General features: G+C 33.1%; 12 non-coding genes across 12 annotated transcripts; all 12 read right to left on the bottom strand.

The window, feature by feature from the left end:
* Positions 1–444: 444 nt before the first annotated feature.
* TRNAT-CGU (transfer RNA threonine (anticodon CGU)) lies at positions 445–517 on the bottom strand. Its single transcript has one exon. It is a non-coding gene; the product is annotated as a tRNA-Thr (tRNA).
* A 942-nt stretch (positions 518–1,459) lies between these two features.
* Positions 1,460–1,532, bottom strand: TRNAT-CGU (transfer RNA threonine (anticodon CGU)). Its single transcript has one exon. It is a non-coding gene; the product is annotated as a tRNA-Thr (tRNA).
* A 431-nt stretch (positions 1,533–1,963) lies between these two features.
* On the bottom strand, positions 1,964–2,037 carry TRNAT-AGU (transfer RNA threonine (anticodon AGU)). The gene has a single exon. It is a non-coding gene; the product is annotated as a tRNA-Thr (tRNA).
* A 430-nt stretch (positions 2,038–2,467) lies between these two features.
* On the bottom strand, positions 2,468–2,543 carry TRNAT-CGU (transfer RNA threonine (anticodon CGU)). The gene has a single exon. It is a non-coding gene; the product is annotated as a tRNA-Thr (tRNA).
* A 6,494-nt stretch (positions 2,544–9,037) lies between these two features.
* Positions 9,038–9,110, bottom strand: TRNAT-CGU (transfer RNA threonine (anticodon CGU)). The gene has a single exon. It is a non-coding gene; the product is annotated as a tRNA-Thr (tRNA).
* A 438-nt stretch (positions 9,111–9,548) lies between these two features.
* TRNAT-AGU (transfer RNA threonine (anticodon AGU)) lies at positions 9,549–9,622 on the bottom strand. The gene has a single exon. It is a non-coding gene; the product is annotated as a tRNA-Thr (tRNA).
* A 430-nt stretch (positions 9,623–10,052) lies between these two features.
* TRNAT-CGU (transfer RNA threonine (anticodon CGU)) lies at positions 10,053–10,125 on the bottom strand. Its single transcript has one exon. It is a non-coding gene; the product is annotated as a tRNA-Thr (tRNA).
* A 437-nt stretch (positions 10,126–10,562) lies between these two features.
* TRNAT-AGU (transfer RNA threonine (anticodon AGU)) lies at positions 10,563–10,636 on the bottom strand. Its single transcript has one exon. It is a non-coding gene; the product is annotated as a tRNA-Thr (tRNA).
* A 430-nt stretch (positions 10,637–11,066) lies between these two features.
* On the bottom strand, positions 11,067–11,142 carry TRNAT-CGU (transfer RNA threonine (anticodon CGU)). Its single transcript has one exon. It is a non-coding gene; the product is annotated as a tRNA-Thr (tRNA).
* Positions 11,143–12,085: 943 nt separating this feature from the next.
* TRNAT-CGU (transfer RNA threonine (anticodon CGU)) lies at positions 12,086–12,158 on the bottom strand. Its single transcript has one exon. It is a non-coding gene; the product is annotated as a tRNA-Thr (tRNA).
* A 438-nt stretch (positions 12,159–12,596) lies between these two features.
* On the bottom strand, positions 12,597–12,670 carry TRNAT-AGU (transfer RNA threonine (anticodon AGU)). Its single transcript has one exon. It is a non-coding gene; the product is annotated as a tRNA-Thr (tRNA).
* Positions 12,671–13,098: 428 nt separating this feature from the next.
* TRNAT-CGU (transfer RNA threonine (anticodon CGU)) lies at positions 13,099–13,171 on the bottom strand. Its single transcript has one exon. It is a non-coding gene; the product is annotated as a tRNA-Thr (tRNA).
* Between the last annotated feature and the right edge of the window lie 97 nt (positions 13,172–13,268).

The raw sequence follows: 13,268 nt of genomic DNA, 5'->3' as shown, positions 1-13,268 counted from the left end.
AAGCCACAGCACCCCCTTGAGTCATAAATGAGAAAGAATTTTCTTCATGGTGTTCAAGAGAATATTGTTTTTTCATTTTTATATTCTTTTCTAAGTTCACAGACTTCTCTACTCAAAAACTTTAGATGAAGATGCTTCACTTATTCAAAAACACCTCTCTAATTTGAAGTTTACCCTATTCATAGAATTTTAAAATATACCTTGCTGAAGAATGGATTAGTTGTATTCAACAATAGAGTGATCATTCGGCTCTATCTTGTTTTTTGTCAAATTTTTTTTTGCTATTTCAGTCAATGCATTTCTATAAAAATCTTCACAATACCAAGTATTTTATTTCATTTTATGATAACTTATTCTAAAGTTCATAGAACCAGACGTTTATTCTTAAATTGTATTCAACACTTGTTTGATAAAAATTATTTTTAAAGCATGGAGAAAACAGTTAGGTGCTGCTGAGATTTGAACTCAGGATTTCCTGTTTACGAGACAGGCGCTTTAACCACTAAGCCACAGCACCAACTTCAATAACAAAAAATACATAAATAATTTATTGTTGATGATTAAAATGTGTTTCCTGCTATAAATTCTGCTTTATATGTACTGTAATCTTAAACACAAAAAGATACTCAATCACTAAACAAGTATTGATATGTTTTAATAAACAGGTACTCTTATAAAACCCAATTTCATTTCTTAAATACTTTACAATTTTATTTTCATGAAGGCATTAATATTGCTCAAATTGAGGTAGTAATGTCATCTACGTCTTTCTCATTGACACGTTTTCTTTCCATTTTGCAATAACAGTATTCTCTCTATAATCTTGAAAATACTTGTGTTTTTATGAGGTTTAAGATGATCTGTTCAACAGTAAGATGAATCAGACTTTTATATTTTAATTGTATCAGAATAGGACCTAATGACATTGATTTGGTATATAACAAAGAGAAAAGCAAGGCGCTGCTGAGAGTTGAACTCAGGATCTCCTGTTTACTAGACAGGCGCATTAACCAGCTAAGCCACAGAACCGCCTTGAGTCTTGTCTTAGAAAGACTTTTCTTTATGGTGTTCAAGAGAATATTGTTTTTTCATTTTTATATTCTTTGCTAAGTTCACAGACTTCTCTACTCAAACACTTTAGATAAAGATGCTTCACTTGTTCACAAACACCTCTCTAATTTGAAGTTTACCCTATTCATAGATTTTTAAAATATACCTTGCTGAAGAATGGATTAGTTGTATTCAACAATAGAGTGATCATACGGCTCTATCTTGTTCTTTGTCATTTTCTTTTCGCTATTTCAGTCAATGCATTCCTACAAAAATCTTCACAATACCAAGTATTTTTATTTCTTTTAAGATAACTTATTCCAAAGTTCATAGAACCAGACTTGTATTCTTAAATTGTATTCAACACTTGTTTGATGAAAATTATTCCTAAAGCATGGAGAAAACAGTTAGGTGCTGCTCAGATTTGAACTCAGGATCTTCTGTATACGAGACAGGCGCTTTAACCACTAAGCCACAGCACCAACGTTAATAACAAAAAATACATAAATAATTTATTGTTGATGATGAAAATTTGTTTCATGCTATAAATTCTTCTTTATATGTACTGTAATCTTAAACACAAAAAGATACTCAATCACTAAACAAGTATTGATATGTTTTAATAAACAGGTACTCTTATAAAACCCAATTTCATTTCTTAAATACTTTACAATTTTATTTTCATGAAGGCATTAATGTTGCTCAAATCAAGGTAGTAATGTCATCTACGTCTTTCTCATTGACACGTTTTCTTTCCATTTTGCAATAACAGTATTCTCTCTATAATCTTGAAAATACTTTATGAGGTTTAAGATGATCTGGTCAACAGTAAGATGAATCAGACTTTTATATTTTAATTGTGTCAGAATAGGACCTAATGAAATTGATTTGGTATATAACAAAGAGAAAAGGAAGGCGCTGTTGAGAGTTGAACTCAGGATCTCCTGTTTACTAGACAGGCGCTTTAACCAGTTAAGCCACAGCACCGCCTTGAGTCTTGACTTAGAAAGACTTTTCTTTATGGTGTTCAAGAAAATATTGTTTTTTCATTTTTATATTCTTTGCTAAGTTCACAGACTTCTCTACTCAAACACTTTAGATGAAGATGCTTCACTTGTTCACAAACACCTCTCTAATTTGAAGTTTACCCTATTCATAGATTTTTAAAATATACCTTGCTGAAGAATGGATTAGTTGTATTCAACAATAGAGTGATCATACGGCTCTATCTTGTTCTTTGTCATTTTCTTTTCGCTATTTCAGTCAATGCATTCCTACAAAAATCTTCACAATACCAAGTATTTTTTTTAATTTTAAGATAACTTATTCCAAAGTTCATAGAACCAGACGTGTATTCTTAAATTATATTCAACACTTGTTTGATGAAAATTATTCCTAAAGCATGGAGAAAACAGTTAGGTGCTGCTCAGATTTGAACTCAGGATCTTCTCCTGTATACGAGACAGGCGCTTTAACCACTAAGCCACAGCACCAACGTCAATAACAAAAAATACATAAATAATTTATTGTTGATGATGAAAATTTGTTTCATGCTATAAATTCTTCTTTATATGTACTGTAATCTTAAACACAAAAAGATACTCAATCACTAAACAAGTATTGATATGTTTTAATAAACAGGTACTCTTATAAAACCCAATTTAATTTCTTAAATACTTTACAATTTTATTTTCATGAAGGCATTAATATTGCTCAAATCAAGGTAGTAATGTCATCTACGTCTTTCTCATTGACACGTTTTCTTTCCATTTTGCAATAACAGTATTCTCTCTATAATCTTGAAAATACTTGGGTTTTTATGAGGTTTAAGATGATCTGTTCAACATTGAGATGAATCAGACTTTTATATTTTAATTGTATCAGAATAGGACCTAATTGTAAAGACTGGAGAAACGCTGTATATAGTTGTTAAGTAGGTTTATTAGTATAATCAACCCCTTCAGGCATCAAGGTCCTGCTCCTCCATCAACTCAGTTAGATCTCTGCCACCTGGATTCTACATTCCAGAATCCAGTAAGCAAGTTGGAACATTTGCATATAAAGCAACACACACATTATTTGAGATATAACAAGATACAACATATCTCCCTTCCTAAATTACAAAAATTAAATTGAACAAGTTATAAAAACTAAAACACTTCTGAATGAACCTGTATATGCTCCTGAATAACTATATACAGTTTATGTACACATATAGTCCTTCATCCAAACAGGTTTAGATTTAGGACGAACACATCTCCCCTTCATATTTAAATCCGCATCAAAAAGTTTTGTTGAATCAGATGCTGATTCAATACATCTTTGGCTACTAAGAAGTTTACATTCTAAATCATTACATTTTGTTACATTTCTCATGTTCCATTTCTTCCCATCATTAAGTTTGACTATGTTTCCTACAACATAAACGATCTGTTTAGGATCAGACCACTTGGAAGAACCAGGTTTTCTATTCTCCATGCGCTGTGTGCGTACCCAATCACCACTTTTTAAAGGTTTCATTGCTGTTTTCACTCTCACGTTGTGCTTCTGAACATATTTTTCCTGATAATCTTGTACTTTATTAGATATTCTTGTGTTATCTTTGACTAATTTGTCATCATTCTTACACATCCAATTGGGTTTGACTTTGGAACCCGCCTCTCGACTTTTTAAAAGACTGAAAGGAGATGTTCCTGTGGCTGAATGCGGAGTGTTCCTATAAGACCATAACATGTTTTTTACAGCTTCTTTGCAATTTTCACCATTGTTGTTAGCTAGTTGAATACATCCTTTCAAAACACGGTTAAACCTCTCTACCAAACCATTTTCCCTTGGATTGTAGACTGAGGTAGTGTTGTGTTTAATACCAACTTTTTTGAGATAACCTGCAAATTCTCCCGCCACGAATTGTGGTCCATTATCAGATAGAATTATACTAGGATACCCTTCTCTTCGAAAAATTTCCTCACAAAAATCAATTATGTTAGAAGCTTTGATGTCTTTTACAAATGCTACTTCAGGCCATTTTGAATGAAAATCTACCAAGACAATGGCATATTTGTCTTCAATACCCTTTACATGAAATGGACCACATATGTCCATGGCAACCTTGTCCCACGGTTTGTCGGGAAAGGATGTCGCCGAAATTGTGGTTTCTTGTGACTTGTGAGACTTATCACTACACATGCACGCTATACAATTTCTAACACATCTTTCAATGTCTTTGTCCATGCCTATCCACCAAAAATCATTCCTGGCCCTCCTCTTCATGCTAGTCATTCCACTATGTCCTTCATGAAGTAAGTTTAACATCTTCTCTTTAAGGGAAAAAGGCACCACCAACCTGTGACCTCTCCTAAGAATCCCGCCTACAATGGATAATTCTCCCCATATCATTTTGTAATCAGCCAAATCTGTTTTTATTAAGGTGGATGGATCTACACCTTCTTGCAATTCTTTGATTATGTGTTGCAAAACGTTATCCCCAGCGACAGCTTCTATCCACTCCTGTTCTTTTATTGCATTGTTACATGAATCTTCTATGTTTGCTATTAACCACTCATCTTTGTCATTGTCTATACTTTCTACATCATTATTCAATGGTAGACGTGAAAGACAGTCAGCATTGATGTTCTTGTGACCTGGCACATACTTAATCTTGAAATTATATTCTTGTAACCTATAAGACCATTTTGCTATCCTTGGTGTAGCTTTTGAAGCTCCTTTGGTAGTGAATATATCAATTAAAGGTCTATGATCAGTCCATAACTCAAATGCAGTGCCCCATATAAACGTCTTAAAGTGATCTACACCCCACCAACATGCTAAAGCCTCTTTTTCAATAACTGAATAAGATGGTTCAGCTCCTTTAAGGGTGCGAGAAGCAAAAGCGATGATTCTTTCTACATTGTCATTATCTCTTTGCATGAGAACAGCACCTAGACCGTATGCACTAGAATCAACTACGATGATTGAAGTATGACAAGGTTCATATGGTTTCAAAGCTACCGCCTTGGTGATATCTTTTTTTATATTGTCAAAAGCTAGTTGGCACAACGTAGACCAATTGTATGATACACCTTTTTTCATCAACAATCTTAATTCATGCACTTTGTCAGCAAAATTAGGAACGAATTTGGAATAATATTCCGCAAGTCCCAAAAAAGATCGCAGCTGATCTTTATTCATTGGATGCGGAGCGTTTTCTATGGCATCTAATAACTTCAATTTCGGTTTGACTCCCTCACTTGATATGGTATGACCTAAATAGTCAATTTGTCTTACTCCAAATTTACATTTTTCACCACTCACTGTTAATCCAGCTTCTTGTAATTTACTTAGAACACTGCGTAAATTTTGATCATGGGAACGTGAATCATTACCCCAAATCAAAACATCATCTTGAAAAATTCTTACATGTTTATCATCTTTTAAAATGTTGCTCATAACCCTTTGGAACACTGAAGATGCAGAGGCTAAACCAAATGGCATCCTCAAGTATTGAAAAGCACCTTCAGGAGTTATAAAAGATGTCAGGTGTTTGGAACTTTCATGTAATTTAATTTGATGGTATGCATTGGACAAGTCAATAGAGGAAAAATACATGGCATCCTTTATATTAGATATCATTTCATTTATGTGTGGTAAGGGATACCGGTCGACCCTTATATTGTTGTTTAAGTCTCTCAGGTCCACACACATCCTAATTTTTCCATTGGGTTTTCGAGCTAAAACTATAGGACTAAGCCAATCAGATGCTTCGATTGGTTCAATTACTTTGGCATCACATAGTCTCTTTAATTCTTCCTTTAATGGACCTCGCAAAGCAAACGGCACATTCCTTACCTTATGAACAACTGGGTTGTTGTCAGATTTGAGAATGATTTTGTGTTCAAATTTAACTAAACAACCAAGATTTTTGCTGAACAGTTTTGGAAATATAGATTCCCATTTCGTGGAGTGCTCGTCTTGAGTTAGTAGCACTTGATCTACAAAATTTTGGGATAATAACACTTGATCTGGATGATTGGGATCTAATATTAAACCCATTTTCTATTGAATCTTTCCATCCTAATAAGGCACGTCCTTGCTCAACCACATATACAGGACTAAAACAAGATCTCCCTTTGAATATTAATTGTGCATCATAATACCCCATCATAGGTAACTTTACTCCACAATACCCTTTTGGAGATGCTACTGAGTAAATCAAAGTTGGCTTACTTCCATTTTCCCACATGTATTTATCTATGATGGTATATGGTGAACATGAATCCGCCCATAGTGCCATGTCATCATCATTTATTCTCACTATACATTTGGGAGGTTGATAATCATCTGATATTTCACATACAGTATCATCTTGTACAACCATCACTTCTATATCACTGTTAGTATTATCATCATCTTCACTCTCATCTTGTGGTTCAATAAAATTAATTGAACGTTTCCAATTACTATAATCACCCGTACGACACCACTTGGCAAAATGACCTATTTTTTTACACTTGCTGCAAGTGACTTTTATAGCAGGACATTTGTTGAAGTCAGCTGTGTGTTTTTGACTACCACATCTGAAACAAACACGTCTGCTAAAAGTACCTTTATTCTTTGACAATTTGCCTTTCGTATCTTTGTTATCAGATCTAAAATCATTTTTCATTTTGCTGTTGTTTATTACACTAACACTGTTAGATCCATCAGTATCTTTTTGTTGTGCAACACTTAACTCCTTGACATAATGAGATGTGTTTTCCATCTTCCTAGCTGTATCTAAGGTTTTCTGCAACGATGGGTTTTTAAGTTCAAGTAAACGCTCTTGAATTTTTATATTTCTAATTCTATTAATAAATTGGTCTCGAATTATTTCCTCATGTAAGTCTTTGAATTTGCAGGTTACAGCTAAAGACCTTAAACACGCTACATATTGTTGTACATTTTCTCCTTGTGATTGTGCTCTAGAGAAAAACTTGTGTCTTTCCACTACTATGCTGGTCTTTTTCCCATAGTTTTCTTCTAAAGCTTTTAAGGCTTCAGAATAAACATCTATGGACAAATCGTTAGAACTAGATTCACTGGTTTCACTACTTTCATCTACAGTATCAACCACAGAAGATACAACACGATTATTTATAGGTAAAGTTTTTAGGACTTTTCTTCCTTCTACTCCCAAATTGTGTTTGAGCAAAGCTAATTTCCTAGAGGGTAAAAACACATCTCCCCCTATAGCTTCTAAATAAGTTTCAAATGATTCAGACCAATCTTCCCAGTTCATGGAAGGTGAACCAGGATTTTGAAGAAATTTGGGAGGAGGAGTGACAGAAGAATTGACATCCATTGTTAATATCCTGGTTAATATTCAGATTGTGTGAGTTATCAAACTTGCTGGATGGTAAACAACAGTTCATATAATAAAATAATATTCACTTGTTATGTGTGCTTCCTGTGATATTCAGATCGTCTGATAGTTAAATGAAATTATTTGTGGTAAATGAGTGTTATTTGTCTTTGTATATTTTCCGTTTTGTGATTTGAAATGTCAAAATTATTATTACCGCTTTAATGTAGACGCGCAAGGTCCTGAAACGATGTCTTCGTGCTTCGTGGAGTTGTTTATGTGTTGCTATGGTGACTTAAGATGGCCGCCGTGCGTCAGATTGCGCTGTTACGCACTCTAAGTATGACGATCATTGATGCGTGAGGACGTAGATGCGCATTAGCTCAACGACGTGATAGAGATCACTCTGAGGCGGGCGCGCAGCTCCTTTGAAAAGCAACACACTTGAAAGTTAACAGGTACAACTGTAAGTGGACATCGCGTTTGTTCAAAGTATTTATTTTTTTTTTTTTGCGCTGATAAATGAAATTGACGAAATACTGGCAGACCGCTCATACACTCCGAGGCTTCAAACACTCCGAGGCTTCAAATGCGAGCAGATTGTTCATACACTTCGAGGCTTCAGAAGTTGCCAATGATATTTCAGTTAATAGATCAAGGCGGTTCGCACTATTCAGTTATGTAGGTTGTAGAAAACAACATAGACGCATTCAAAAAGGAAGCATTTTGTTCATATGAATAAATTGAGGTACCTTGTAATTGAAGATTAGCCTGGGGGTTGAAAATTTTCAGTAGAAGTTGAGAGTTTTCTTTTTTTCTTTTATAAGTTCATTTGTCTCCAGCAAAGTTCAAGCAAAGTTCACTGATGATCTTTGATACTGCATCCCATCATCGTGGCCACTGTAAAGACTGGAGAAACGCTGTATATAGTTGTTAAGTAGGTTTATTAGTATAATCAACCCCTTCAGGCATCAAGGTCCTGCTCCTCCATCAACTCAGTTAGATCTCTGCCACCTGGATTCTACATTCCAGAATCCAGTAAGCAAGTTGGAACATTTGCATATAAAGCAACACACACATTATTTGAGATATAACAAGATACAACACTAATGAAATTGATTTGTTATATAACAAAGAGAAAAGCAAGGCGTTACTGAGAGTTGTACTCAGGATCTCCTGTTTACTAGACAGGCGCTTTAACCAGCTAAGCCACAGCACCCCCTTGAGTCATAAATGAGAAAGAATTTTCTTCATGGTGTTCAAGAGAATATTGTTTTTTCATTTTTATATTCTTTTCTAAGTTCACAGACTTCTCTACTCAAAAACTTTAGATGAAGATGCTTCACTTATTCAAAAACACCTCTCTAATTTGAAGTTTACCCTCTTCATAGAATTTTAAAATATACCTTGCTGAAGAATGGATTAGTTGTATTCAACAATAGAGTGATCATTCGGCTCTATCTTGTTTTTTGTCAATTTTTTTTTTGCTATTTCAGTCAATGCATTTCTATAAAAATCTTCACAATACCAAGTATTTTATTTCATTTTATGATAACTTATTCTAAAGTTCATAGAACCAGACGTTTATTCTTAAATTGTATTCAACACTTGTTTGATAAAAATTATTTTTAAAGCATGGAGAAAACAGTTAGGTGCTGCTGAGATTTGAACTCAGGATTTCCTGTTTACGAGACAGGCGCTTTAACCACTAAGCCACAGCACCTACTTCATTAACAAAAAATACATAAATAATTTATTGTTGATGATGAAAATTTGTTTCCTGCTATAAATTCTGCTTTATATGTACTGTAATCTTAAACACAAAAAGATACTCAATCACTAAACAAGTATTGATATGTTTTAATAAACAGGTACTCTTATAAAACCCAATTTCATTTCTTAAATACTTTACAATTTTATTTTCATGAAGGCATTAATATTGCTCAAATTGAGGTAGTAATGTCATCTACGTCTTTCTCATTGACACGTTTTCTTTCCATTTTGCAATAACAGTATTCTCTCTATAATCTTGACAATACTTGTGTTTTTATGAGGTTTAAGATGATCTGTTCAACAGTAAGATGAATCAGACTTTTATATTTTAATTGTATCAGAATAGGACCTAATGAAATTGATTTGGTATAAAAAAAAGAGAAAAGCAAGGCGCTGCTGAGAGTTGAACTCAGGATCTCCTGTTTACTAGACAGGCGCATTAACCAGCTAAGCCACAGCACCGCCTTGAGTCTTGTCTTAGAAAGACTTTTCTTTATGGTGTTCAAGAGAATATTGTTTTTTCATTTTTATATTCTTTGCTAAGTTCACAGACTTCTCTACTCAAACACTTTAGATAAAGATGCTTCACTTGTTCACAAACACCTCTCTAATTTGAAGTTTACCCTATTCATAGATTTTTAAAATATACCTTGCTGAAGAATGGATTAGTTGTAATCAACAATAGAGTGATCATACGGCTCTATCTTATTCTTTGTCATTTTCTTTTCGCTATTTCAGTCAATGCATTCCTACAAAAATCTTCACAATACCAAGTATTTTTTTTTATTTTAAGATAACTTATTCCAAAGTTCATAGAACCAGACGTGTATTCTTAAATTGTATTCAACACTTGTTTGATAAAAAATATTTTTAAAGCATGGAGAAAACAGTTAGGTGCTGCTGAGATTTGAACTCAAGATTTCCTGTTTACGAGACAGGCACTTTAACCACTAAGCCACAGCACCAACTTCAATAACAAAAAATACATAAATAATTTATTGTTGATGATGAAAATTTGTTTCCTGCTATGAATTCTGCTTTATATGTACTGTAATCTTAAACACAAAAAAAACTCAATCACTAAACAAGTATTGATACGTTTTAATAAACAGGTACTCTTATAAAACCCAATTTCATTTCTTAAATACTTTACAATTTTATTTTCATGAAGGCATTAATATTGCTCAAATTGAGGTAGAAATGACATCTACGTCTTTCTCATTGACACGTTTTCTTTCCATTTTGCAATACCAGTATTCTCTCTATAATCTTGAAAATACTTGGGTTTTTATGAGGTTTAAGATGATCTGTTCAACAGTAAGATGAATCAGACTTTTATATTTTAATTGTATCAGAATAGGACCTAATGAAATTGATTTGGTATATAACAAAGAGAAAAAGAAGGCGCTGTTGAGAGTTGAACTCAGGATCTCCTGTTTACTAGACAGGCGCTTTAACCAGTTAAGCCACAGCACCGCCTTGAGTCTTGACTTAGAAAGACTTTTCTTTATGGTATTCAAGAAAATATTGTTTTTTCATTTTTATATTCTTTGCTAAGTTCACAGACTTCTCTACTCAAACACTTTAGATGAAGATGCTTCACTTGTTCACAAACACCTCTCTAATTTGAAGTTTACCCTACAAATAGATTTTTAAAATATACCTTGCTGAAGAATGGATTAGTTGTATTCAACAATAGAGTGATCATACGGCTCTATCTTGTTCTTTGTCATTTTCTTTTCGCTATTTCAGTCAATGCATTCCTACAAAAATCTTCACAATACCAAGTATTTTTTTTAATTTTAAGATAACTTATTCCAAAGTTCATAGAACCAGACGTGTATTCTTAAATTGTATTCAACACTTGTTTGATGAAAATTATTCCTAAAGCATGGAGAAAACAGTTAGGTGCTGCTCAGATTTGAACTCAGGATCTTCTCCTGTGTACGAGACAGGCGCTTTAACCACTAAGCCACAGCACCAACGTCAACAACAAAAAATACATAAATAATTTATTGTTGATGATGAAAATTTGTTTCACGCTATAAATTCTTCTTTATATGTACTGTAATCTTAAACACAAAAAGATACTCAATCACTAAACAAGTATTGATATGTTTTAATAAACAGGTACTCTTATAAAACCCAATTTCATTTCTTAAATACTTTACAATTTTATTTTCATGAAGGCATTAATATTGCTCAAATCAAGGTAGTAATGTCATCTACGTCTTTCTCATTGACACGTTTTCTTTCCATTTTGCAATAACAGTATTCTCTCTATAATCTTGAAAATACTTGGGTTTTTATGAGGTTTAAGATGATCTGTTCAACAGTGAGATGAATCAGACTTTTATATTTTAATTGTATCAGAATAGGACCTAATGAAATTGATTTGTTATATAACAAAGAGAAAAGCAAGGCGTTACTGAGAGTTGTACTCAGGATCTCCTGTTTACTAGACAGGCGCTTTAACCAGCTAAGCCACAGCACCCCCTTGAGTCATAAATGAGAAAGAATTTTCTTCATGGTGTTCAGGAGAATATTGTTTTTTCATTTTTATATTCTTTTCTAAGTTCACAGACTTCTCTACTCAAAAACTTTAGATGAAGATGCTTCACTTATTCAAAAACACCTCTCTAATTTGAAGTTTACCCTATTCATAGAATTTTAAAATATACCTTGCTGAAGAATGGATTAGTTGTATTCAACAATAGAGTGATCATTCGGCTCTATCTTGTTTTTTGTCAATTTTTTTTTTGCTATTTCAGTCAATGCATTTCTATAAAAATCTTCACAATACCAAGTATTTTATTTCATTTTATGATAACTTATTCTAAAGTTCATAGAACCAGACGTTTATTCTTAAATTGTATTCAACACTTGTTTGATAAAAATTATTTTTAAAGCATGGAGAAAACAGTTAGGTGCTGCTGAGATTTGAACTCAGGATTTCCTGTTTACGAGACAGGCGCTTTAACCACTAAGCCACAGCACCAACTTCAATAACAAAAAATACATAAATAATTTATTGTTGATGATGAAAATTTGTTTCCTGCTATAAATTCTGCTTTATATGTACTGTAATCTTAAACACAAAAAGATACTCAATCACTAAACAAGTATTGATATGTTTTAATAAACAGGTACTCGTATAAAACCCAATTTCATTTCTTAAATACTTTACAATTTTATTTTCATGAAGGCATTAATATTGCTCAAATTGAGGTAGTAATGTCATCTACGTCTTTCTCATTGACACGTTTTCTTTCCATTTTGCAATAACAGTATTCTCTCTATAATCTTGAAAATACTTGTGTTTTTATGAGGTTTAAGATGATCTGTTCAACAGTAAGATGAATCAGACTTTTATATTTTAATTGTATCAGAATAGGACCTAATGACATTGATTTGGTATATAACAAAGAGAAAAGCAAGGCGCTGCTGAGAGTTGAACTCAGGATCTCCTGTTTACTAGACAGGCGCATTAACCAGCTAAGCCACAGCACCGCCTTGAGTCTTGTCTTAGAAAGACTTTTCTTTATGGTGTTCAAGAGAATATTGTTTTTTCATTTTTATATTCTTTGCTAAGTTCACAGACTTCTCTACTCAAACACTTTAGATAAAGATGCTTCACTTGTTCACAAACACCTCTCTAATTTGAAGTTTACCCTATTCATAGATTTTTAAAATATACCTTGCTGAAGAATGGATTAGTTGTATTCAACAATAGAGTGAACATACGGCTCTATCTTGTTCTTTGTCATTTTCTTTTCGCTATTTCAGTCAATGCATTCCTACAAAAATCTTCACAATACCAAGTATTTTTATTTCTTTTAAGATAACTTATTCCAAAGTTCATAGAAACAGTAGTATTCTTAAATTGTATTCAACACTTGTTTGATGAAAATTATTCCTAAAGCATGGAGAAAACAGTTAGGTGCTGCTCAGATTTGAACTCAGGATCTTCTGTATACGAGACAGGCGCTTTAACCACTAAGCCACAGCACCAACGTTAATAACAAAAAATACATAAATATTTTATTGTTGATGATGAAAATTTGTTTCATGCTATAAATTCTTCTTTATATGTACTGTAATCTTAAAC

The sequence above is a fragment of the Lissotriton helveticus genome, chromosome 4_1 (assembly GCF_964261635.1).
Source record: "Lissotriton helveticus chromosome 4_1, aLisHel1.1, whole genome shotgun sequence".
Lineage (NCBI taxonomy): Eukaryota > Metazoa > Chordata > Amphibia > Caudata > Salamandridae > Lissotriton > Lissotriton helveticus.
The sequence above is the reverse complement of the archived record's forward strand: the minus strand, read 5'-3'. Positions and strand labels throughout refer to the sequence as shown.